Raw genomic sequence first — 9534 nt, 5'->3', positions numbered from 1 at the left:
ACTCTGAGAGCTTAGCGACTTAAAGGTCCTGAAAGAATTTCACACCACATTGTTTCCTCAAGGTGGTGGTTAGGGGTAAAAGTATAAGTTTTGTTTTAGGCAGGTCCATGGATTGCCCAAGAGGAGTACCATTCTGGTTCTTCCTATCTTGCTCAACTTTTGTTTTCTCAGTCTAAATATTTCTTCCTACTCCCCATAATTGGAGTCATCTTTTTAATTTAAATTCTTCATTTTCCACTTCATTATATTCTGGGTTCCTTATATCTTAATTGCGACCTCCCTGATTATCACATTCAAGGTTTGCCCCTAATCTTATTCCTTGTGGGGGCATATTACTTGGAAAATTTTTGAGAATCTCTGGATATTTATCTTACTTACTTTGCTTAAGTCTTTCCCTCGTTCAGTCCTTGCACGATTGCAAATTATGAATTCTCAAGTTCTATAAACTTCATGACACCCTCTTAAGTGTTAATAGTGCAATTAACAATATGAACTTATCACCACGAACTGATCTGAACTGAAATTAACGAATATATACATAACCATTGGTTCGAGGGTACAACAACTGAACATATTAAAGAGAATTACATCATGTGATCTGATCGCTTCTATCCCAAAAGTACTACCATAGATAATCATCTAGTCATTAAAACTAATCATTCATAACTTAGGTTAATCCTCCAAAAGCGGTGCTACATGAAACCCTTGTCTGATTGCTCTGGCTCTGCACACTACCATTGATCAAGAAATGCGAGCACGCACGACATCTCTAACCTGCTCCATCACAGAGGTGATGAGGTCTAAGATAGTTGCAAGTAGAGCTGGATCAATCTGACCCTCAAGATGGCCTCTAGCTGTAACACGGGTGGTAGCCTCAATCCTTTCCATGCTATGAGTTAATCCCGCCGGAAGTACCCCGCCCTCAATCCTTGGTGCAGTAAGTCGATCCAACAGATTACTCCTAACATTACGGGCCTCGGACAGGCCACCCAAAGTCATGTGATAATTGGCGATAAGAGAAGCCTGAGTGGTAGCATCTAGCAGTCCATGGGGTGCAGGTGGCGCAGACCCAGGAGATCCAAATGGATAACCAAGCACGGTATCAGGTGACAATGGTGCAGGAGATAAAGGTGGCATTTCCTCTGTATGTGCTGGGCTCTGTACAGGGGAGGGAACAGGAATTGGTGGAACCTCATGGATGTCTACAGGAACCTCTGGAAGAGGGTCTGATACCGGTATGATTGGGGTCGTGGAAGGCCCCACTCCTTCTGCCCTCATTAACCTTTGTGCCCTTGGTAACTCTTCATCCTCTAGTGCCACCCTCGCGGCCATTCTTGCTCTGGTAGTCGCCCTGAATACGGTCATCAATTCCTCAGCGGTCCTCTCTTCATTCTCATCAGGATCCTCCATGAGATCCTCCTCAGCCACAATCCTTTCCGGAATAACATCCTCAACCGCAACATTCTCAATATGAATCTCATCCGGTCCCTCATTAGGGTACTCCATCGGATTCACAATTTGATCTCCAACTTGTAATAAAACATCCTCATGCTGATGCTCCTGAACCTCAGGGTTCGGTGCCCCGCTGCCCTATACGAGAACGAACTATGTTACTATCACGATATTTATAAGGGCTCCCGTAAGTGTTTTAACTGTCAGTACTACGTTAGGTAGCCCGACTATGAACTTGGCAAGAGTTCTTATTATCTTAGTGAACTTATTATCTTAACGTCACATCATCTCTGAGGTTTATAACGCTTGGCTCTGATACCACTTCTGTAACACCCCCAAATCCGGGGTCGGGGATCCGGGTTGTCACGAGTTCCATTTCCCTTAATAACTCCCAATCTCAATAAATAATCAACTACTCTGTACTGTGACCCCACAATAAACACACACACCATAAGTTATAGTCTCAGATATGAATATCCAAAAATAATCACAAGTCGTTTTATTCCACAATTATATGCCAATACACCTTAAACGGGTTTCTGAATAAATTTACATTTCTTTGCCATTATTACAATTGATAAAGATACATAAGTCTGGTACATCAAAAGTTGAAAGCCTAGCCTATTGGTAGTTCCTACCTCAACTACAGCGACATCAACGCCTATAGGAAATTGCAGAACGTTTCCTAATCGCTTGCGAATCGGGAGCTTGGTCCTGTTCATCTTTTCTATCTGTTGTTGTGTGATGAAAGAAGAAAGCAAGGGTGAGCAGCAAGCCCACCAAGATAATATGTATAATGATTAACAATATATGAGCCCTCTCATAGTACTCATGAAAGTCTTGGTCAAAAGAAATGAACCAAGTTCGACCTCTTAATGCGACGAAGTCGCAAAATATTCAGTATATATACTTATATACTTTTCAAAATCTTTGAAATCCTCTGCCATGTATAATATACATAGAGTTCCAGTTTATAATTGTATAAAAATATCGTTGCAAGGTGATCTCATATATCTAACCTTGTCTCAACATTTTTCTGAAAATCTTTGACATGCACAAGATAATCATTTACTAGATATAAGTTTAAAAGATGAAGTTACAAGATACTCCAATATACTTATATCTTTTCCGAATACTACTTGAACTACCACCGTTCAATGTATAAATAGTTCATCCCATAGATTAAGCTATAAGACAAAACTTGTATAGAATCAATCTTTAAAATATCATCAAAATAAAATGAAGTTATGAGATACTTCATTTGATGCACACATCATTTTGAAAACTTGACCCTGCCAACACTCAACAATCGCCCAACCGTAGCCTTTCTATCGAAGTGCTCTGGGTAGTGTTGCAGAAATATCCAATTGGAAGATGAACTCATTACGGGAGTTTGCCGTGCCAGGAAGACCACTTACGATGATCAGTCGTAGTAGTACAACCCCACCATTTTCTACATGTAGAGGAGAACCTGTCGGATTTACTTGTCAACCGAACACTGGACTCCTAAGGAATGGACCGTCTTAGCGGAACTTCCAGGCCATTTTGGGCCAATATAATAAGGCTGGGCCGGAGCCACTCGACCACTTACGCCACTCCTAGTTCAGATGAAATCCATGACTCTGAAACGTAAAGCTCGTCTCCCCTTTCCCCAAGTAGAAACTTGTTGATACGGCTCCAACAAGAAGTCATATCTAGTTGGAAAGGAAAACTACCGATATTTCCCAGGCGATGCCTGTTAATGGATTAACTTGTTCCAAGAATTTTACTTCCCGAGTGTTGGGTAAGTAATCAAAATTCGTTTATCAAGACAACAACCTTATTGCGAATATAAAACACACCACAGAGCCGGATCCCTCAGGTTTTGAGCGAGTATTTAAATCCCCTTCGAAAGGAGGATCTTAAATATAAAAATGAGTTTTGGGATCCGCTCTAACTTTTAAAAATCATTTTGAAGACTCGCAAAACATTTTTAAGAATGTTCGGAGTGATGCTGATTTAATAAATCAGTCCCAATATATAAAAAAATATCTGAATATTATTATTTAAATAATATTCCCATAAAGAATAATCTTTATAAAAATAATTGAAGTAGATGTTGTAAAACTTATACTTGAATTGGATATTAAATAACCAAAGATATACTTATACGAAAGTACTATCTTTATTTGAATAATCGAAAATAAGTTTGATTATCGAAACATTATTCTTTAATAAAATAAAGAATATTATTAAATAATAAGCGGAGTCATAATATCTTGAATGAATATTATAAATAATATTCATTAAATAAAATAACGGAGTCATACATCCTTAAATGAATATTCCAGTAATATTCAATAAATAATATAAAGGAGTCATAAGTCCTCGAATGAATATTCAAGATAATATTCATTAATAAAATAAAGTTATCGAATAAACCTTATTCGATTAATAGTTTTGAAAACTATAACCATATATATATAAATATATATAAAATCTACTCGGGATCCTCGACTCCCGGTTTTAGAAAATGTTTTCACCTTTGGGTCCCTATACTAAGGGTATATGCAAATTACCGCTATTCTCTAACATAGGTATTATCAACTGAACCAACAGATATATATGGCAAGAATACGAAACAGGCATGCATATGTACCATATTACATACTACAATATATCGCAAGAATTTGCTAAATAACCATTATGCATCTATCACAAGATAATGCATATACAAGTGTATACATCACAACAACAGTATAACGGATAGAAAACTTGCCTGAGCGACTGGGGGTTACAATGGCTCGGGACGAGTCTGGTAACCTATAAACAACAAGTAAGTTGGAATTAAACCAAAGTCACTTGTAAATCTATACTTTAACCAACTTAGACTCTAACGCTCGTTTTGCGCTTACTGATTCTCTTAAGTCACTCGAGTACCCTTGGCTCCACTATTTTTAATAAATTAACCATTACGAGTTTTAAGGCGATTCTTTCGCGAGTACCTTACCAACTGCCTAATCCACTTAACACAATTGTTTCATACTCCAATTTGTCCTTTAAGGTCTTTAACCAAGGTTTCAAAGTAAGGCGAGGGGAAATGTTTCGTTCGCGAAACGTCGTTACTTAAAACGATCGTTTCTCCTAAACCGTACATCGGAATCAAACGAACCATGTATCAAACGAAGATCGTAACATGAACTATCTAAACATGGCAATGGTCAAAACCTAGCAGGGAGTTCTCGGGTCCTAATGTTATGAACAAAAGCAGTCTAAAGTAAATCGGACATTACGACGGCTATGTTTACGCGATTTCCCAAATTTATACCATTCCAAATCCACCACAATTCAACCCCAATTCACAACCCAATCAAAACTCCATCCAAACTACATCATAACAGCCCCAACACTCAACATTAACAATTTATACTTATTCTTAAACTTGAATTTAGCTACACTTAAGTTCATTAATCAACGATCCAAGAACTACCACTCCAAAAACTTCACAAAATCAACTAATCTCTACATTTACAACTAGCAAACCTCTCATGAATTATAACAACAAAACTAAACCTAATTACTCAAATAAAGTTAGGGTTTGGAGGGGTTATACCTTCCTTGGAGAGTGGAGAATCAAGAGAATGGCTTGGAATCACCCTTAAAGTCCTTATCCAAGCTTAATCTAAGCAAAACTTCAAGAACACAAATTTTAGTTCTTGAAAAACACTATTGACCAAGAACTTTGATGAATTGATTAGCTATGTTAAACATGGAATCTTGAGCTTAAACTTATGGCTCATCTTAGTTATGAATTATGGAAGCTAAAGAAATAAACCTCTTGAATTATGAAGGTGTGTAGCTTGAGTTTTTGAAATTTTCCTCCTTGGTTTATGAAGAAAAGTCGAGAGCAAGATGAAGAAAAGAAGTGTTTTGTGTTTTGTTTGGTGAAAAATGAAATGTTTGGCTTGGTTGGTTGAATTTTGATTTGTTTTAGGTTAATTACCTAATTAACCTTGATTTTGTGTGGTTATCATTCAACCACACTTCCTCCCCCCCATGTCATGCTTACATCATCAAGTGATGTCACCCTCCCTCCTTTGTCCTCTTCCTATTGGTTTGATGACATCACCCCCACTAATCCCTTTGATTAGCTTCTAATTGTTTGCCTAATGACCGCTGATCTGTTATATGGTTCGCTTAACTTTCGTTCTCGTTTCTCGTTTGAGGGATCATACCCGGGATCTTATTACTTGGGTTTCCTTAACCTTTATCAATACATTATATTCCTTTTATGATCCTCTCTTATAATCCTTTAATTTAAATCCTTTTTATCCTGTTACCTTATAGTCAATTCTTTCTGTATCTAGTGGATTTCCGGGAAAAATCAAAGTGTTCGGAATTGGATTCTGACAATCTGTACATACACTTATATGTCATATAGAGTGCCAATAAAATCTCAGAATATCCATAAAAGAACCCCTACCTAGTGTGGCGTGAAAAGTTTTCTCATTCAGCAAAAACACTATTCATAAGGGTTTCAAAATTTTTCCAAAAATTGGGGTTATTACATAAAATCACCTCCAAAATCCCTAACTACCTTTGCACGCTTACTTCACCTTGGTTCCTCTACTTCCTTGGGAGTAGAGCTACTACTAGATTCCGCCCCCATATTTGTCATCTTTTCCACATGATAAGGAATAGAACTCGATGTATGAGTAGGATCTTCCTCAGAAGTCTTTTCAGGAATTCCAGTCTTCATAGGGTAGACATCCTCAAAGATGTAGCATCTCAAAATTCAACTATCGTGTTTGCCATTATACCAGCTATGTCAGATTTTAATACCAAAAATCTCATAGCTGTAGTGGTTTTAAGATAGCCCAGAAAGATACAGTCAACAGTTTTCGGACCTAGTTTGTTTCTCTTGTGTTCAGGAACAAGCACCTTAGCAAGGCATGCCCACACACGAAGATACTTAATACTAGTCATCCTGCCTTTCTATAACTCCAAGGGTGTCTTATCTATGTGTTTCAGAGGGACTCTATTCAAAATATGGCACGCCGTATTTAGAGCCTCTCCCCACATGTATTTAGGCAACCCAGAGTTAATAAGCATACTATTAATCATATCTTTAAATGTCCAGTTCTTTCGCTCAGCAAACCCATTGGACTCAGGTGTGTATGGTGGAGAAACTTCATGAACTATACCATTGTTTGCACAAAATTCATTAAAAGTGTTACTCGTATACTCACCACCTCTATCAGATTTCAATCGTTTAAGTACCTTATGATAAGTGGTATTTTATACCACTTAGAACGTCTTAAAATGGCTTAAATTGGTGTCTTGAAATCAAGTATTTTGTGTATTTGATGCGTTTTTCTAGTGTTTATGCATTTCAGGGTATTAGTTGCATTTCGAAGGAGGAATCATCAAGAATAAGCCTTGGCATGTGTTCACCATTGAGAGAGGAAAAGAACGGGCAGATTACGGCGAATAAACGGAGCAAACCTGGAATTTTTCCAGTAGGGTCCTGCGCGCCCGCGCAGCAATGCTGAGCGGCCGCGCAGCAGCCTTGCGCGCCCGCGCAGAAATGCTGAGCGGCCGCGCAGGGTCGGGGAAAAAGCTGAATTATTTTAGACTTCTACTTCTGTTTGGCTTCCAACTTCTATGTAATCTGAGTTTTATGGGACTATTATATAAGTAGATTTGAGACGTTTTCATAAAGAATAAGAAGGAGATTATGTTTTAGATTGTGTTTTGCGCAAGAAGCAAAGGAGATAAGGAAGAAGACCGATTTAGCACACCGCAACGAAAGAGAAAGCATATATTCTTGTGATTTTTGTTTCGTTGTAACGTTGGATGCTAGTTTTCTTGCTTTAACTTATTTACTCTTGTGACGTACTCTGTTTTAATATAATTAGTTTAGTTATTATTTTCTTGTGTTGTTTATCATGATTTCATATGAACCCATGATGGCGATAAGTTCTATTATGGGCTAATCGTGATCATGGGGTTGCAACGGATTTATTATGGAATTCTTTAGTTAATTGTTTAATACTTTAGTGTGTGATGATTGCATGATATCTAGTATTGGTTGTGCGTATTCGTCTTATGTGCGTCGTGAACATATAAGATAAGGTGTTAATCTCTTGTGAAGCGACGGTGGATCTTGAGATTTAGAACTTGCCATGCTAGCATAGGTTCATGTACGTTGTGCATGATTAGTGGGTAATTCTAACAGTTTTATTTGCCCTATGTAATCAAAAGGAATAACTTGTGCTTAAATTGTTGGGTTGTCAATTTCTGTAGACATATAGGAACTCAACATAATTGATGACTATTCAACTTCTATCTTAATTGTGGATGTTTGGTAGAATGGTATTAGTACAATGAAAGTTGGCTTTTATCAGTTTCGTGTTATTCGATTAATGTCATCACTGTCACATGCTAAAGGTAATAATAATGGCTATAGAAGGAAGTAATAATGAAGTTATGATCTCATGAGTGTTTTATTATTGATAAATTGAAGTGTTAGTTAAGTGGTTAATTAAGTAGTTAATTATAGTTAATATTTAATCAACAATTTTAAGTGTTATTATCTTAACATTGAGAAGTAATCATACATTGGTGAGTGAGTTTAATTAGACAAAAACTTAGTCTGAGTCTCTGAGGGAACGAACTATAAAATATTCTATATTACTTGCGAACGCGTATACTTGCGTGAATATTAGTGCGTGATTTCGCCCTAACAAGTTTTTGGCGCCGCTGCCGGGGACTCGGCGTATTTGTTTAGTTTATGTACTTACCATCATTGGTCATTAGGACTCAGTGATTAGGACGTAGTAGTTAATTACTCTTTTCGGTTGTGTTTCAGGTACTTTAGCAAGCGTTTATGCAAACTCGTTCTCGTGCTCGCAAGAGGACCTTAGATACAGCTGAGGAGAAAGACGAAGTTCTTGATACTCCGGAGAAGTTAGATTTTGAGGATTCGGATTCAGGAACTGAGCAGAAAGAACCAGTAAACATGGGAGATCGTATTGTTCAAGCTGATCCAGCTCTTATGGATTTTTCTCGGCCTAAAATTGATGACATTCAGTCAAGCATCCTTCATCCGGCTATTCAAGCTAACACCTTTGAAATCAAGCCGGGCACTATTCAGATGGTGCAGAATTCTGTTTCTTTTGGAGGAGCGGCAACTGAAGACCCCAACATGCACATAAGGAATTTTGTCGAGATCTGCAGCACTTTTAAGTATAATGGCGTGACTGATGAGGCTATCAAGTTGAGGCTTTTCCCATTCTCACTGAGGGATAAGGCTAAAGACTGGTTACATTCTGAACCAGCCGGGTCCATCACTATGTGGCAAGATCTTGCGCAAAAGTTTCTGGTGAAGTTTTATCCAATGGCAAAGACTGCTGCTATGAGGAGTGCTCTTACTCAGTTTGCACAGCAACCTACAGAATCTATGTGCGAGGCTTGGGAACGGTACAAGGAAATGTTGAGAAAATGTCCACATCATGGAATGCCGGATTGGATGGTAATCACTGGTTTTTATAATGGTTTGGGGGCCCAATCTCGGCCCATGCTCGATGCAGCAGCTGGAGGCGCCTTATGGGCTAAAAGCTATACTGAGGCGTATAATCTTATCGAGATGATGGCTGCAAATGAGCATCAAAACCCAACTCAGAGGATGACGTCAGGAAAGGTAGCAGGTATTCTGGAAGTTGATGCAGCCACCGCTATTGCAGCCCAGCTCCAAGCGCTATCAATGAAGGTTGATTCTTTGGCTACGTATGGAGTTAATCAAATAGCTATGGTTTGTGAGCTTTGTGCAGGTTCTCATGCTACGGATCAGTGTTCTCTTGTCAACGAATCTGTTCAGTATGTGAATAATTATCAGCGACAACAGCAGCCTGTGCCAGCGACCTATCATCCTAACAACAAAAATCATCCAAATTTCAGCTGAGGAAATAATCAGAATGCTATTCAGCCACCATATCAGCAAGGAGTGAGTAAACAGTTTAAGCCACCTGGATTCCAGCAACCACAGCAGTATGCTACAAGACAATCATATCCTCAACAGGGAAGTGCAGCTGCACCTACTAG

The 9534-nt window shown here is 38.4% G+C and overlaps 1 non-coding gene across 1 annotated transcript; it reads right to left on the bottom strand.

Moving 5' to 3' along the window:
• Positions 1 to 8845: 8845 nt before the first annotated feature.
• Positions 8846 to 8952, bottom strand: LOC141683448 (small nucleolar RNA R71). Its single transcript, XR_012560299.1, has one exon. It is a non-coding gene; the product is annotated as a small nucleolar RNA R71 (small nucleolar RNA).
• Positions 8953 to 9534: the final 582 nt, after the last annotated feature.

This window comes from Apium graveolens, chromosome 1 (genome assembly GCF_009905375.1).
Source record: "Apium graveolens cultivar Ventura chromosome 1, ASM990537v1, whole genome shotgun sequence".
NCBI classification, from domain to species: domain Eukaryota; kingdom Viridiplantae; phylum Streptophyta; class Magnoliopsida; order Apiales; family Apiaceae; genus Apium; species Apium graveolens.
This window is presented reverse-complemented; position numbering and strand designations above follow the sequence as displayed.